Genomic DNA, 17,304 nt, shown 5'->3' with positions numbered 1-17,304 from the left:
CCTAAGCTAGGATGTGTCTCTTTTGAGCTGAGATCAGGAGCTAGGTTTTTTGTTTGTTTGTTTTTCATATTTTGCTTTTTGTTTTTGTGGCTGTGCCACACGGCATGTGGGATCTTAGCTCCCCGACCAGGGACTGAAACCGCACCCCCTGCACTGGAAGCGTGGAGTCTTAACCACTGGATCACCAGGGAAGTCCCAGGAGCTAGGTTTTTAGCTGTTCTAATTGTGATAAAATACATATAACATAAAATTTACCATCTTAACCATCTTTAAGTATTCAGTTCAGTAGCGTTAAGCATATTCACACTGCTAACCAGAAATTCTTCATCTCACAAAACTGAAACTGTGTACCCATTCAACAACAATTCCTTATTTCCCCCTTCCCCAGGAAGCCCCTGGGAACCACTATTCTGCTTTCTGTTTCTCTGAAAATCTCATACAAGTGGCGTCATACAGTATTTATCCTTTCGTGTCTGGCTTTTTTCACTTAGCATGATGTCTTCAAGGTTTACCTATGTTGTAGTGTGTGTCAGAATTTCCTTCCTTTTTAAGGCTGAATAATATTCTGTTGTTTTTGTATCCCACAATTTGTTTATCCTTCACCAGCCAATGGACATATGGCTTGCTTCCACCTTTTGGCTATTGTGAATAATGCTGCAATGAATATGGTTGTGCAAATATCTCTTCAAGACCCTCTTGCAACTCTTTTGGTTATATGCCCAGAAGGGGAATTACTGGATCATATGGTAACTCTATTTTTTTAATTTTTTGAGGAACTGTCATAACTGTTTTCCATAGCAGCTGCACTATTTTGCATTCCCACCAACAATGCACAAGTGTTTCAATTTCTCTACATCCTCAGAGGAGCCCACCTTTCTGAATTGATGTGAAGGCAGGACATTGCGTGGAACTTCCCAGCAAACAGTCAAAGATACTGACCAGGACTCAGGTGACAGGATAGTACGCCAGACAGATTTGGAATGTATCCAACAAGAAATGAGAGAAGCCATGAAAGATAAATGTGTTCGCTGATGACAGAGCAGGAGGAGAACGGGAGATGAGGACTAAGCCTGGGGGAATAGCCCAGTTGGGTGGCACATTAATCCACAAGTGGCAGTTGCTAATTGTTTCTTAAAAGCTCATTCTCTAAGTTAAACATTTCCCTGCAGTCCCTACATTTGCTTAGCAAACCCTTTTGCATATTAAAATAAATACTAACTTCTCTCTGATGGAGCTACGCAAAATCAAAATTAGAGACACCAGTGATAGTTAACATCTGGAGACGTTTTCATTTTTCGTATATGCAATCCTTATAACAACCCTGCAGGATCGACATTATTATTCTACTGTAGTCTTACAATGGGGAGGCAAAGCAATGAATGCCCCTGGGAGAAGAACAAACTCTCCGGGCCTAATTGCATATTCTCACCCAGGGTGGGGGGATTAGAAGGAAATAAGATTTCCAGCACCGAGAATGAGGCATTTGCTAGTTGGCAGGAACACTGTGCCTTTAAAGTGTACGCACAAAGATCAGTGGTTGTCAGGGGTTTGGGGAGAGACGGGGATGAATAGGTGAAGAATTGGTGATTCTTAGGGCAGAGAAATTATTCTGTATGATACTGCAATGGTGGGTACAAGTCATTCCCTATTTGTCAAAACCCTACAACACAAAAAGTGGATGCTCATGTAAACAATGCAGTTTAGTAAGTATTGATAATAACTAACTTAGACTTGTTAAGTAATAGAATCCGGACCCAAATTCAGATCTTCTGATGCTAGAGTCTGTAGTCCCTCTATTATTCCACCCCACTACGCTAGAAGAATAAGGTTTTCTTTCATATTTAAATGTTTTTCCACCTTCTAAAGCCCCCAGTTCTCTCACCATTACACAGAAGTTGACTGCAATGCACACAGCGCAGGCACTTGCATGCATGATGACATCTGAGTTTCCTCCATCCAGATCCTGTGGCTTAGCTCCTCAGGCCACATTTCCAATGTGGGGCAGGACCCTCTGCCCAGGGCTAGCCCTACCCATAATCATACCAATAAACACACCCAGAAAATCAAGGCAAGGGTGAGGACAGAGATAGTAAACCACATAGGGATACCTAGGACTTTATGTCCTTCAAAAGAAAGACCTTTTTGTTTGTGGAGGAAGAATAAGATGGAATCGGTCATTCAATAAACATTTATTGGGGCCCTGGGAAACATACATGAGTAAGACATAGTTTTTGTCCTCAGTAAGATCACTGTCACAGGGGTGGGGTGGGTAAGGCCAGTTAGCCTATAATTACATGCAGGGGTAATACTCAGAATATTTTACAACTGGAAGAGCACAGAAGCCAACCAATCAGAACGGATGTTCAACTGTTCAGAACACACCCCAAGTCATAAATAAGCCACCTGGACATATCCAAGTGTATTAGTCAGCTCGGGCTGCCATAACAAAATACCATAGATTGGGTGGCTTAAACAACAGCAATTCAGGGAGAGAACTGGGTAGGAGATACAGATTTTGAGACAAAGGAGAACTTAATGGTTAGGAACAGGGGCTCTGTAGACAGACTACCTGACTTTAAATCCCAGCTCCCACTTTCTTTTTTTATTAAGAGATTTTTTAAGAGGTTTTTTTTTTATTGAAGTATAGTTGACATACAACTTTATATAAGTTACAGGTGTACAATATAGTGATTCACAATTTTTAAAGATTATGCTCCATTTATAGCTATTATAAAATACTGGCTAGATTCTCTCTGTGTACAATATATCCTTGTAGCTTATTTTACACATAATACTTTGTACCTCTTACTCTCCTACCTCTGTATTGTCCCTCCCCTTTCCCTCTTCCCACTGGTAATGACTAATTTGTTCTCTATATCTGCGAATCTGCTTCTTTTTTGCTGTATTCACTAGTCTGTTATATTTTTTAGATTCCACATGTAAGTGATATCATACAGTATCTGTCTTCCTCTACTTATTTCACTTAGCATAACACCCTCCAAATCCAATCATGTTGCTGCAAATGGCAAAATTTCATTCTTTTTTATGGCTGAGTAGTATTCTGTTGTATATATATACCACATCCTTTTTATCCATTCATCTATTGGTGGACACTTAGGTTGCTTCCACATCTTGGCAATTGTAAATAATGCTGCTATGAACACTGCGGTGCATGTATCTTTTCAAATTAGTGTTTTTGTTTTTTTCAAACATATACCCAGGAGTGGAATTGTTGGGTCATATAGTAGCTCTATTTTTAGTTTTTTAAAAAACCTCCATACTGTTTGCCACAGTGGCTGCACCAATGTACATTCCCACCAACAGGACGTGAGAGTTCCCATTTCTCCACACCCTCTCCAGCATTTGTTACATGTGTTCTTTTTGATGATGGCCATTCTGACAGGTGTGAGGTGATATCTCATTGTTGTTTTGGGGTTTTTTTTCTCATTGTTGTTTTGATTTGCATTTCCCTGATGATCAGTGATGTTGAGCATCTTTTCATGTGCCTGTTGGCCATCTGCATTTCTTCTTTGGAAAAAGGTCTATTCCGGTCTTCTGCCCATTTTTAAAATCAGGTTATTTGTTTTTTTGATGTTGAGTCATATGTCCCAGCTCCTACTTTCAAGCTATGTGGCTTGGAGCAAGTTACCTAATCATGCTGTGCCTCAGTTTCCTTGTATGTAAAAGAGGGTAATAATGATACCAAACTTGTCAGAAAAAAGAGAAGGAAGAGGCAGAGACAAAGAAGAAACAGACGAAACCGCATTTCATTATTCTGATCCGCAACAATGATTTCCAGCAATGTCCTTCAGCTCACTTATTCGTTCTTCTACCTCATTTTTTCTTCTATTGATTCCTTCTAGTGTATTTTTCATTCCAATTATTGTATCGTCCATCTCTCTTTGTTCATTCTTTAAATCTTCTAGCTCTTTGTTAAACATTTCTTGTATCTTCTCAGTCTGTGCCTCCCTTCTTTTTCGGAGATCTTGGATCATCTTTACTATCATTCCTCTGAATTCTTTTTCAGGCAGATTGCCTATCTCCACTTCACTTAGTAGTTCTTCTGGAATTTTATCTTGTTCCTTTGTCTGGAACATATCTCTGCCATCTCATGTTGTCTGACTTTCTGTGTTTGTGGTCTCTATTTCTCAGGCTGCAGGTCTGTAGTTTTTTTGCTTCTGATACCTGTCCACTGGCGGGTGGAGCTGGGTGTTGTCCCTGTGGTGGGCTCAGCCGTGTCACAGGGTATGTTTAGAGGCAGCTGCACACTCAGGACAACGTTAGGCAGCCTGTCTGCTGATGGCTGGGGCTGTGTTCCCACCCTGTTGGTTGTTTGGTCTGAGGCGTCCCAGCCCTGGAGCCGGCCGACCGTTGGGTGAGGCCAGGTCTCAGTGCCAAAAGGGTGGCCTCCAGGAGAGCTCACACCAATGAATATTCTCTGGGGCCTCCGCCAGCAGTGTCCCTGCCCCGACAGTCAGCCACAGCTGACCCCCACCTCCCTAGGAGACCCTCCAAGACCTGCAGGTAGGTCTGGCCCAGGGTCCTATGCAGTCACTGCTTTGACCTGGGTTCCAATGCATGAGAAACCTTGTGTGCACCCTCCAAGAGTGGAGTCTGTCTTCCCCAGTCCTCTGGAGCTCCTGCACTCGAGCCCCACTGGCCTTCAAAGCCAGATGCTCCGGGGCTCCTCCTCCCCATGCCAGACCCCCAGGCTGGGGAGCCTGGTGCGGGGCTCAGAGCTCTCACTCCTGTGGGAGAACCTCTGCAATATAATTATTTTCCAGCTGGTGGGTTGCCCACCTGGCACATATGGGATTTGATTATATCACGAAAGCGCCCCTCCTACTGTCTTATTGTGGCTTCTTCTTTGTCTTTGGATGCAGAGTATCTTTTTCAGCAGGTTCCAGTCTTTTTAGTCAACAGTTGTTCAGCAGTTAGTTGGGATTTTTGGTGTTTTCATGAGAGGAGGTGAGCTCAAGTCCTTCTACTCCACCATCTTGTCTCTAAGGGCAAGAAACCACATTTCTAAGAAGGCAGTGCTCAGAGATATTTGTGCACCCGTGTTCACAGCAGCAGCTTCACAACAGCCAAAAGGTGGAAGCAACCCAAGTGTCATCCATCGATGCATGGATGGGTAAACAAACTGTGGTGTATACACACACTGGAATAATACTCAGCACTACAGAGGAAGGGAATTCTGACACACACTGCTACATGGATGATCCTTGAGGACATTACGCTAAGTGAAAGAAGCCAGTCACAAGATGACAAATATTGCATGATTCCACTTATATGAGGTCGCTAGAGTAGTAGTCAAATTCTAGAGAGACAGAAAGCAGAATGATGGCTACCTGGGGCAGCAAGGGAAGGGAATGAGTAGTTGTTATTTAATGGATATAGAGTTTCAGTTTTGCAAGATGAAGAAAGCTCTGGAGATGGGTTATCCAACAATGAGAATATATGTAACATTACTGAACTATACACATAAAAATGGTTAATATGGTATATTTTGTTACATATATTTTGCCACAATTAAATTTTTTTTAAATTTTAATGAGGGAGTGGTCGACAGTACTGAATTCTGCTGAGAAGTCGAGAGATCAGAACCAGAAAAGGGCCCTTGGCCTAATCAAAAGGCAGTAGTTGGTAAGGCTTCGAGAACAGCAATGCGGCTGAGAAACATGACTGTAGTGGTTTTGGGAGGGAGCGGGAGATGAGGAGGAAACAGAAAGCCAAGAAGCTTGCCTATAAAGGGGTCTAAAACCTGTGTCCACAGCCAAGAGAAATGGAGGCTGTGAAAAGGGACTTCTTCCCTCTTTATTAAATTCCTCTTTAAAACTGCAAAATTAAGGCATGCTCACCAAAACCACTTACACAACACGGCGACCCACAGAGAAAACATCAATGATCCTCCCTCCCCGCTCCACTCCACCCAGGTTACCTGTGTTAACAGCCCAGTGGTGCTCCATGCTTACACTGACATGAGCTAACGTACAGTATGTGCAAAGGCTCCGAAACAGAAGCAGGCTGTGTCCAAGGAAAAGTCCATGCCATCAGAGAACACGAGCAAGGAAGATGGGGTAGCTTGGGGAGGGAGAAGTGAGGTCACGAAAGACCCTGTGGGCCTGTACTTTATTCCAAGTGTGATAAGAAGTTATGAGAGGATTGGGGAAGGGGAAGATAGGATCTTTATTGTGGTCTCAGAAATTACTCAGACTGCTGGGTAAAGAGTAGACTATGGCAAGGGTTGAAGTAGGGAGGTTAACTGCGAGGCCCTAGCAAAGGTCCTGGTGAGAGTCAGCGTGGGCATCAGCAGAAAAGCTACAGACAACAAGTGCTGGAGAGGGTGTGGAGAAAAGGAAGCCCTCCTGCACTGCCGGTGGGAATGTAAATTGATACAGCCACTATGGAGAACAGTATGGAGGTTCCTTACAAAACTAAAAATAGAACTACCATAGGACCCAGCAATCCCACTACTGGGCATATACCCAGAGAAAACCATAATTCAAAAAGACATATGCACCCCAATGTTCATTGCAGCACTATTTACAATAGCCAGGTCATGGATGCAACCTAAATGCCCATCAACAGATGAATGGATAAAGAAGATGTGGTACATATATATAATGGAATATTACTCAGCCATAAAAAGGAGCAAAATTGGGCCATTTGTAGAGACGTGGATGGATCTAGAGACTGTCATACAGAGTGAAGTAAGTCAGAAAGAGAAAAACATGTATTGTATATTAACGCATATATGTGGAACGTAGAAAAATGGTACAGATGAACCTGTTTGCAAGGCAGAAACAGAGACAGAGATGTAGAGAACAAACGTATGGACACCAAGGGGAGAAAGTGGCGGGGGGTGGGGGTGGTGGTGGGATGAATTGGGAGATTGTGATTGACATGTATACACTAATATGGATAAAATAGATAACTAATAAGAACCTGCTGTATAAAAAATAAATAAAATAAAATTCAAAAAAAAAGTCCTGGTGGGGCTTGCCTGGTGACGCCGTGTTGAGAGTCCGCCTGCCGATGCAGGGGACACAGGTTCGTGCCCCGGTCTGGGAAGATCCCACATGCCGCGGAGCGGCTGGGCCCGTGAGCCATGGCCGCTGAGCCTGTGCATCCGGAGCCTGTGCTCCGCAACGGGAGAGGCCACAACAGTGAGAGGCCCGCGTACAGCAAAAAAGAAAGAAAAAAAAAAGTCCTGGCGAGGAAGACCATGGCTTGGTCCAAGATGACAGGATGGGGGTGGTGAGAAGGGATTGGATTCAGAACACATTTTGAAGGGAAAGAGGAAAGAACTTGCCCCTGGATTCTGCCAATTTCTCAGAGTGGTTAAGAAAAGACCCCAAACTCACATAGGTTGGAAGAGGTAGAGCCAGGATTCAAAACCAACCTATCTATTCAACAAATGTTTAACGGGCATCTGTGGGAGACACTGGGGGATGGAACAGTGGATGAAACACAGTCCCACCCTCGTGAAGCCCCATCCTCTGGAGAGCCAGCACAGCACAGCACGGCCACCTAAGCCAGGCGGCCAGGTTCACGGCCAAGTCCTGCTGCTCAGCAGCTCTGTGACCTTGGGCAAGTTATGTGACCTCTGTGTGCTTCAATGTGAAATAACAGAAAATATACATACTGATCTCTGTCCCTGGCTCCTGGCACCGAGCTAAGACCCTTGGAATTTCCTAAGTGATAAGAACAGTAGGAGCATCTTTTGTTCTAATATTTGGCCTTTGACCCTAGTTCCTGACACAGAGCTCCTAAATCCCTTGGAATTTCCTGGGTGACAGGAATGTCTTTTGTTTAATGGGGTGACTCTTGGTGGGCTCTTGGATAACTTCAGGACGGGGGCTGGTCACCAGAAAGACAAAGCCATGATTAGAAGTTTGGAACTTTCAGCCCCTTCTCCATGGAAGGGGAGAGGGGCTGGAGACTGACTTAATGATCAGTCATGCTTATGTGATGAAGCCTCCACAAAAATCCCCAAAATGTGGGATTCAAGGAGTTTCCTGGTCAGTGAACCCATGTGCTAACATGGGTTAGCACATGGGTGGGTAGGACACCTCAACTCCACCAAGATAGAAGCTCCCGGGCCTGGGACCCTTCCAGACCTTGCCTATGTACCTCTTCATCTGGCTGCTCACCTGTGTCCTTGATCATATCCTTTATTATATAATAAACCAGTAAACATAAGTGTTTCCTTGAGCTCTGTGAGCTGTTCTAGCAAATGACTGAACCCAAAGAGGGGGTCATGGGAACATCTGATTTATAGCCAGTTGGTCAGAAGCACAGATGACAGCCTGGATTCGCAACAGGCATTGAGTGGGGTGGGGACAGTCTGGTGGGACTGAGCCCTTAACCTGTGGAGTCTGCCCTAACTCCGGTTAGTGTCAGAACTGCACTGAACTAGAGGACACCCAACGGGTGTCAGCGGATTGCTGGGTGTGGAACACCCACACATCTGGCGTCAGAAGTACCAGTGAGTGAGAGAGTAAAGGAGAAACACAGGCGTGGTTTTTCCTCCTCATCATCCTCCCTCCCTCACTGGTCACTGTGAATAGATGACTTAGTATAAGAGAGTGCTTAGAATAGTACCTGACACAGAGGAAAGGCTTTATAAACGTTAGAGATTATTACTGCAGAAGTCAGGCTCTTAACCATCACGCTGTCGGGCCTCAGTTTTCATTTCCCATCCTGACGATGCAAATTAACAGTGCATTTCTTCCTTCGTTCAATCAAACTGAGAAAGCAATGTTGAGGGTCCAATGGCAAATGACTCTATAAACACCAGAATTTATTAATAATAGTAATAATAATAAATATTAACTAATATCTATAAATTAGAAAAACTGCAATGTGTCAATTAATTAGAAAGAATGCCATATATTTTATATGTCTTGGTATGTATGTGCACTGAAGTAGAATGACAAAAGATAGGCCCCAAAATGATGTCACTGCATGGTAGGACCGTGATGGGATGAAGGATAATACTTGCTTTCTTTTTTTTTTTAAGTTCACCATAATGAGACTGGATTCATTTCCTAACCATAAAAGCAACCATAAACGTTATTTGTTAACGTTTTAATAGCTGGGCAAAGGATCTGTAAGCCCAAAGGAAACGGGAATGCACCCATGTCCTTTCCCTTTGCTTTCATCTCAGGAGGTACCCTGAAACATGAAAAGGCACCAACTAGTCACCATCGTCCCAAGGTGAGATGACACAGGGATGACTCACAAGTGGTTTCTGACGCCAGGCAGCTCCTGAGCCAGGAGAGAACAGGACAGCAGGCAGCAGCCAGCCAGCTCTGCAGAGAATCCTCACTCTCTGAAGGAATTGGGGGCGAGGGGGCGGCGTGGCAGGGTCGGGAGAGCTAACAGCATGTTCTCACCCTGAACCACACAAGGCCAGACGCCTAATTAATCGTGTGAATTGCAAAGAGGGAACTTTAAGCAAACAGGCAGACCTAACGCACTGTGGAATTAAAGAATATCCAAGTTTAGAAACCCCCAGTCTGACTCCCTCTACGTGCAATAAAAATCAAAAACCCTCAGCATCAAGACTTGCTTTGCTTCAGCTCCCCACAGAGCCCTGCACAAGGCCAGGTACACAGGAAATGCTGGGCTTTGATTATTTTAATCGATATCTCTTTTCCCTACCCAACAGCTATTGCTCCCTTTCCCGATAAAAAGCCTCAGTTTCCATTTGAGGAACCATCCCTTTCACGGCTCTTGGTGGGCCTGTCAATCAAGGTGACCTTCCTCCCCCTACCCAGCAGGTAGGCACTGAGCCTGAGCCAAGCCGGTCAGAGGCTCTCTTCCTCGAATAGAGGCGGAGTAGATTCCACCAAGCCTTTTCATGGGCTCAAGTTTTACCCAAATCCCTAGAGCTGAAACAGTCTTTATCGTTTTAGAGTCCTGGTTCTGCAGCCTTTCTCCACTTCTGAGAACTCCTCAGTATCCTTGCAATAAAGCCCTTTTTTATTTAAGGAAGCCAGAGTCCTGTTTCTGTTGCTTGCACCCAAAGAACCCAAACTTTGCTATTCAGCATCAAGAAGAAACTCAGATATAAACAATGAAAATAATTAGCACTGATCTGCTTACTATTAATAAACAATTTGCCCACCCATTGTCTCTTTTGCACTTACCACAACCAGCAGCTCAGAGAGGTTCAATGCCTTCCTCTAGGCCACACAGCTAGCAAGTGACCGAAATTTGGCCTCAGCCCAGCGTGTGAGCCTCCTGGACCAGGAGCTCTGCAGCCTGGATGGGAACCTCTGCTGCATCACCCCTCCCCATCCTAGTCAGTCCTTCTCTGGCTTTGAATTTTTCTCTACTTGCAAGTTGTGTATAGCTAGTTTACAAATTCCTCAAGGACAGGAAGAAGCTCTTTCTCCTGCTCCTCCTTTTCAGGGCCAGGGCTCCACGGAGAATCTAAGTGTCCAGGCCCCATGCAAGTTTTCGATGCTAGAACCTCTCATGAAAAGTGGAGTCAGCAAATGAGCAAACCTCAGTCCTCGGCAGTATTCATGCCGGTGAAATCTATCCTAAGTCCCAGGGTACAGTGCTGTAGGACATGGAACAAAAGCTTCCATCCTAGTGAAAAAAATATTCTACAGAAGAACAATATAATAATATATTACATCTACAATATACAATTATATGTATTTATATATACAGTTGACCCTTGAACAACATGGGTTTGAACTGCACAGGGCCACAGATTTTTTTCAATAAATAAAGCTGGCCCTCTGTATCTGCTGATGCCAAGTCCGCAGACTCGGAAGGCCAACGATGGGATTTGAGAATCTGCGGATTTTGGTGTCTGCAACTGGTCCTGGAACCAATCCCCATGACACCTAGGGATGACGGTAATATAAAACCAGGTAGTAATACATGTGCTGAAGAGAAAAAGCAAAATAAAGAGCCAGAGGTGGGGACTTCCCTGGTGGCGTAGTGGTTAAGAATCCGCCTGCCACTGCAAGGCACACGGGTTCAAGCCCTGGTCCAGGAAGATCCCACATGCTGCAGAGCAACTAAGCCTGTGCGCCACAACTACTGAAGCCCACATGCCTAGAGCCCCATGAGCCACAACTACTGAGCCCACGTGCCACAATTACTGAAGCCCGCGCACCTAGAGCCCGTGCTCCGCAACAAGAGAAGCCACTGCAATGAGAGGCCCGTGCACAGCAACAAAGAGTGGCCCCCGCTCACCACAACTAGAGAAAGCCCGCACACAGGAACAAAGACCCAACGCAGCCAAAAATAAATAAATAAATTTATTTAAAAAAAAAAAAAAAGAGCCAGAGGTGGAGTTTTACATGGGGGGCAGGGGAGTATATTTTAGTAGAGATTGGAGCGGGGGGCTATCTGGGGAGGAGGGTGCAAAGCAAGCAAGCACAAAGGTACAGAAGAGGCTTTTGGTGTGTGCAAGGAGCTTCCCAGAGGCCAGTGCTGCCCTGATGGGGGTAACAGTGATCGGGGTTGGGGAGGCAGGCAGAGGCCAGAGGAGGTGAGGCCACTAGGGTTTCGGTAAGGACTTGCATTTGGTCCCAAGTGTGATCGGGAGCTATGGGAGGGTCGCGGGGGGGAGAGAAGACAATAACATCATCTGACTTCTGTTTGAAAAAGTCATTCTGGCTGGTGGAAACAACCCAAATGTCCATCACTGCATGATGGCAAAACAAAACGTGGTATATCCGTACAGTGGGCTATTGTTTGGCCGTAAACAAGAATGAAGTACTAATACATGCCAGACACACACCAAGAAAGACGTACTGTATGATTTCATTTATAGGAAAGACCCCGAATAGGCAAGTCCATAGACACAGAAAGCAGCTTAGTGGTTGCCAGCGGGAGAGGGGATGGGGAGTGACTGGAGATACAGAGTTTCCTTTTTGGGGTGATGAAAATGTTCTGGAACTGATGATGGTCACACAACACTGTGAATGGACTAAATGCCACTAAATTAAACACTTTAAAATCATTAAAATGGCGACTTTCACACTCTGTGTATTTAAATATTTTAAACAATCTAAAAATAATTGAAAAATAAAAAGCTCATTCTGGCTTATGTATGCAGAGAAGGGATGGGGAAAGAAGGAAACAGAGACCAATAGGAAAGTTCATCCAGCTCTGCCTCCGGCTTTCGCAGACTCCTTCCCTTCTCCAAGCCTCAAATCCTTCCTCCATGAAAACGGAAATTCTCTGGGTACATGTATATGTGTGGCTGAGTCGCTCTGCTGTGCACTTGCAACTATCACAACATTGTTAATTGGCTATACTCCGATATAAGAGAAAAAGTTTAAAAAAAAAAGAAAAGAAAAGAAAATGGAAATTCTCACAGGCCCAAACTCTTGGGCTTGGTGAGAGGATTAGAATACTTTTGAAGTGACCCAGGGCTCAGCCCATGGATCTTTCCTCTTTCTGACTCAGACTCACTCCCCTGCAGATCTCATCCAGGTTCATGGCTTTGAATTCCATCTCTCAACTTAACTCCAGCCAGCTGTCTCACCTGAGCTCCAGCTGGCTGACTCAGCATCACCACTTGAGTGTCTAACAGGTACCTCCAGCTTACCGTGTCCAAAACAAACTGTTGAGATCTGCCCCTCCCCTAATGTTCAACCTTGCTCCCTATCTCTGTACATGAAAACTCCATCCTTCCAGGTGGAGGGCACATATCTAGGAGTCCTTGACTTACCTCTCACACTTATCCAATCAGTAAATGCAGCCGACTCTGCCTTCAGAATACATCCAGAATCCGACCCCCTTCTGGTCCAAGCCACCATCACCTCTAGCCTGGATTACTGCAGTAGCCTCCTGTCTCTCCCAGCTTATGCTGTTGGCCCCTTCATGCTGTTCTCAACATGGCAGCTCCAGAGATCCTGTTCAAATATAAGTGGTACCATGTCAACCCTCTGCTCAACCAAAAATGTTCGCACTGAAGACCCTTGCATTTGTCCCTTCCACCTGCTCTCCCAGATACCCGTGTGACTCACGCCCTTGCCTCCCCCGTGTCTACATTCAATGAGACCTTCTCAGTGAGGTATCTGCTGGCCACCCATTTAGGGTTGCCAGATAAAGTACAGGATGCTCAGATAAACAAAGAGTAACTTTTTAGTATGACAATGTCCCATGCAATATCTGGGACATTTTTGCATAGGGCAGACTTATACTTTAAAATGTTCTGTTGCTAGATGAATGGATAAAGAAGATATGGTGTGTATATATATATATATATACACACACATACATACACACACACACACACACACACACACACACACACACACACACACAATGGAATATTACTCAGCCATAAAAAAGAATGAAAATTTGCCATTTACAACCACATGGATGGGTCTGGAGGGTATTACACTTCGTGAAGTAAGTCAGATAGAGAAAGACAAATACTGTATCTTATCACTTACATGTGGAATCTAAAAAATAAAACTAGTGAGCATAACAGAAACAGAGTCACAGATACAGAGAACAAACTAGTGGTTACCAGTAGGGAGAGCAGAGGGGGAGTGGTAATATAGGGGTAGGGGATTAAAAAGGTAAAAACTACTGTGTATAAAATAAGCTACAAGGATGTATTGTACAGCACAGGGAATATAGCCATTATTTTACAGTAACTTTAAATAGAGTAAAATTTATAAAAATATTGAATCAATATGTTGCACACCTGAAACTAATATAATATTGTAAATCAACTATACTTCAATAAAAAAATATAGTTAAATAAAATTATCTGTTGTTTATCTGAAATGCCAATCTAATTAGATGTCCTGTATTTTTATTTGCTAAGTCTGGTAACCCTAACAAAAATGGTAACCGTCATCATCCCAATAGTAGTAAGTCCCTTCCCTGCATTTATTTTTCTCCCTAGCATTTATCACCACCTAACCTAGCATATGTGTTACTCTTTTATTTAGTGTATTGTCTGTCTATACAGTAGCTACATGTGGCTACTGGGCATTTGAAATGAGGCTAGTACTACTGAGGATCTGAATATTTTATTTTATTTCAATTAATTTCAATTTAGAAGTGGAAACTTGATTTAGTTATTGGACAACTTTAAGTGTGTTTAGAAAAACTAGCATAAGGAAAAATACTTTTCAACTATAAATTTTATGAAATCGAAATACAAATCATGTATTTCCAATGAAACTTTAGCATTCATCGTTATGAGATGCACCATAAGTGTAAATTACACATTGAATTTTAAAGATTTACTAAAGAAAAAAGTACACAGTATCTTATTAATAAATATAATTTTTTATATTGATTACATGTTGAAATGATAGTTTTCTGAGTATATTAGATTAAATATACTATTAGAATTAACTTTACCTGTTTCTCTTTACTTTTATTAATGTGCCTACTAGAAGTTTTTTGATGGTGTATGTGGCTCACACTGTATTTCTTCTGGACAGTGCTGCCCTAGAATGTAGGCTCCTTCAGGGCTTGTTTTCCCTAAAAGCAGAGCTGAGACCAGGGTGGCGAGCCTATCGTTTATTCTACAATGTGATACCAGGAAGCAGAAGCAAGAGACTGGGGATAGTGAGAAAGAAAAGTCAATATAAGCACGCATTACTAAGGTCGATGTTGATAACAAGAACTCCACTTCACGAGGACTTAAGAGTTACAGAAGGCCTCCCAGAATCATCTCCTGAGAGACAGGAAGCTGCAGGCTTTATCTACCAGCTCCCACCCCACTGTTGAGGGCTGCTCCCAGGGGTGTTAACACTTCTGGCTGCACCTGTTCATGGGACAAAGAAGTTCCCGCTGTTTTGGAAAAAAACCAGAAAACCCCACAACTGGAGTCATAGGAAGCACACTGGCAGTCTGAGGCAAGCCGGGACTTGCAAGAGACTGTCCACCACATGGACAGCTGAAATCAGAGGTGGACCGAGGGGACATGATGGTGCAATTCTCTTGTTCAGCTTTTCATCCCCAAAACCTAGAACAGTGCCTGGAACATAGTAGATGTTCAATAAATAATTTTGGGGGGGAAAAAAAAGTAAATATCTGCGTTCAAAAAAACACATACAGGGCTTCCCTGGTGGCGCAGTGGTTGAGAGTCTACCTGCCGATGGAGGGGACACGGGTTTGTGCCCCAGTCCGGGAAGATCCCACATGCCGCGGAGTGGCTGGGCCCGTAAGCCATGGCCGCTGAGCCTGTGCGTCCGGAGCCTGTGCTCCACAACAGGAGAGGCCACACAGTGAGAGGCCCGCATACCGCAAAAACAAACAAACAAAAAACACATACACATTGAATTGCTACTATGGGCTCAGTTTACAAATGCTCAATAAATAACAGAATTCCTGCCCTCAAATTTCACTAGCTTTTCTGACCAGAAATTGTTCTTCTCGCTTCTTAATAAACAATTATATCAAACACCTCAACCTCCTCCTAGGTGGATGTCATGGAGACCAGTCTTTTCTGCACTTTCCTCCACAAGACCTAAGATGGCAGACGGGGTTGGAACGTGGAATATGAGTTTCCTCAGCAAGAAACTTAGTCTCCTCTTTCAGCCTATGATCCTCAAAGGGAACAGAACAGGGCTTCCCTGGTAGCGCAGTTCTTGAGAGTCCGCCTGCCGATGCAGGGGACACGGGTTCGTGCCCCGCGGAGCAGCTGGGCCCGTGAGCCATGGCCGCTGGGCCTGCGCGTCTGGAGCCTGTGCTCCGCAACGGGAGAGCCCACAACAGTGAGAGAGGCCCACGTACCGCAAAAAAAAAAAAAAAAAAAGGGGGAACAGTACAGCTTGTGGTGTATATTCGCAGCCCATAAAAGATGCTCCAGTAAATAGTTTCTCTCTTATCCTATTTCATTGTGCACACAGCAAGTGCTAGTAAATGCTAAACCAACACGTTCCAACCTCCATGGAAAGGATCTAGGACGGTCGACCGCCACCCCAGTACCAACAAAGGACCAGCCCCTGAGAAAATGCTTACACCACCACGTTCCCCGAAACACCAATGAGACTGCACTTACTTAGGGACATAAAACGGGTCATCTAGGCTTCCCTGGTGGCGCAGTGGTTGAGAATCTGCCTGCCAATACAGGGGACACGGGTTCGAACCCCCGTCTGGGAGGATCCCACATACCGCGGAGCAACTGGGCCCGTGAGCCACGACTACTGAGCCTGCGTGTCTGGAGCCTATGCCCCGCAAAAAGAGAGGCCGCAGCTCGCCGCAACTAGAGAAAGCCCTCGCACGGAAACGAAGACCCAACACAGACAAAAATTATTTTTTAAAAAAATGGATTAATGAATTACTAAAGAAAAGCACTGGGGGACTTCCCTGGTGGCGCAGTGGTTGAGAGTCTGCCTGCCGATGCAGGGGACACGGGTTCGTGCCCAGGTCCGGGAAGATCCCACATGCCGCGGAGCAGCTAGGCCCGTGAGCCATGGCCGCTGAGCCTGCGCGTCCGGAGCCTGTGCTCCGCAACGGGAGAGGCCTAAACAGTGGGAGGCCCGCGTACCGCAAAAAAAAAAAAGGGTCATCTGCTACTTGTATCGACCAGCTTTCCTTAATTTATCTCTCTGAGGCAACAGGTTTCCGCCCCTAACCAAGACCCTTAATTATCCACACCCTATGCCTTTTCACAGCATTCATCTCTACAAGACAGGCCTTCTAGCTGTAATTACAGAAGAGCAATTCCTTTGGCGGTATCGGAAGGCGGTACCTTTCGTCTCCCGGATTTCCCACCCTACAGTCTCACAGCCGGTGAAACCCAAGGGTAAGGAGTGATGCTGACTCTCCTAACCAGTAAGGCTTCGGGGGTGTAGGGAGGGGGAAAGAGGAGGGGACACGACTAAAGAAAAGGAGAAAAAACAAAAACAATAAACCAAGTGTAAAATGCAAGTCCACAATGGAGACTTATAAAGCAAAAGTACCTCAGAAAACATGACTTGAACGTCAGGAGGCTGGGGCGGAGCCAAAGCCAAACATACTCCGAATCCTAGTTCCTTTTCCACTTCCTAGACACGTGGAAAGACTACAGTTCCCAGCAGCCTTTGCAGTACAAGCTGATGCCCATGTGACCAGCCCCGGCCAATGGGGTACGAGGGGAAATTATAGCTGCGTCATGGTCTTCTCCCGCTCTACCCCGCCCGCCTCCCCCTGCCTTGGGGGCCGTGGGTTGAGATGGTGGCGGCGTCCGCGACTGCGGCAGCCTGGATCAGGGCATCACTGCAGAGAGGACAGATGCCCTGGAGAGTTACCAGGTGTGGCGTGAGGCACAGACTGAGGTGCTGGGCCTGCAGCGTAAGCCTGGCCCGCCCT

General features: G+C 45.0%; 1 long non-coding RNA gene across 3 annotated transcripts in view; it reads right to left on the bottom strand.

Moving 5' to 3' along the window:
* LOC115863241 (uncharacterized) overlaps nt 1-17,009 on the bottom strand; it is a 168,825-nt gene extending 151,816 nt beyond the window's left edge. For all 3 annotated transcript variants that reach the window (XR_009559580.1, XR_009559579.1, XR_009559581.1), the window contains exons 1-2: nt 16,917-17,009; nt 12,710-12,893 (exon numbers count right to left, since the gene is read on the bottom strand). This is a non-coding gene — a long non-coding RNA (uncharacterized lncRNA). The remainder of the gene's footprint in view (nt 1-12,709; nt 12,894-16,916) is intronic.
* Between the last annotated feature and the right edge of the window lie 295 nt (nt 17,010-17,304).

This window comes from Globicephala melas, chromosome 17 (genome assembly GCF_963455315.2).
Source record: "Globicephala melas chromosome 17, mGloMel1.2, whole genome shotgun sequence".
NCBI lineage: Eukaryota > Metazoa > Chordata > Mammalia > Artiodactyla > Delphinidae > Globicephala > Globicephala melas.
The sequence above is the reverse complement of the archived record's forward strand: the minus strand, read 5'-3'. Positions and strand labels throughout refer to the sequence as shown.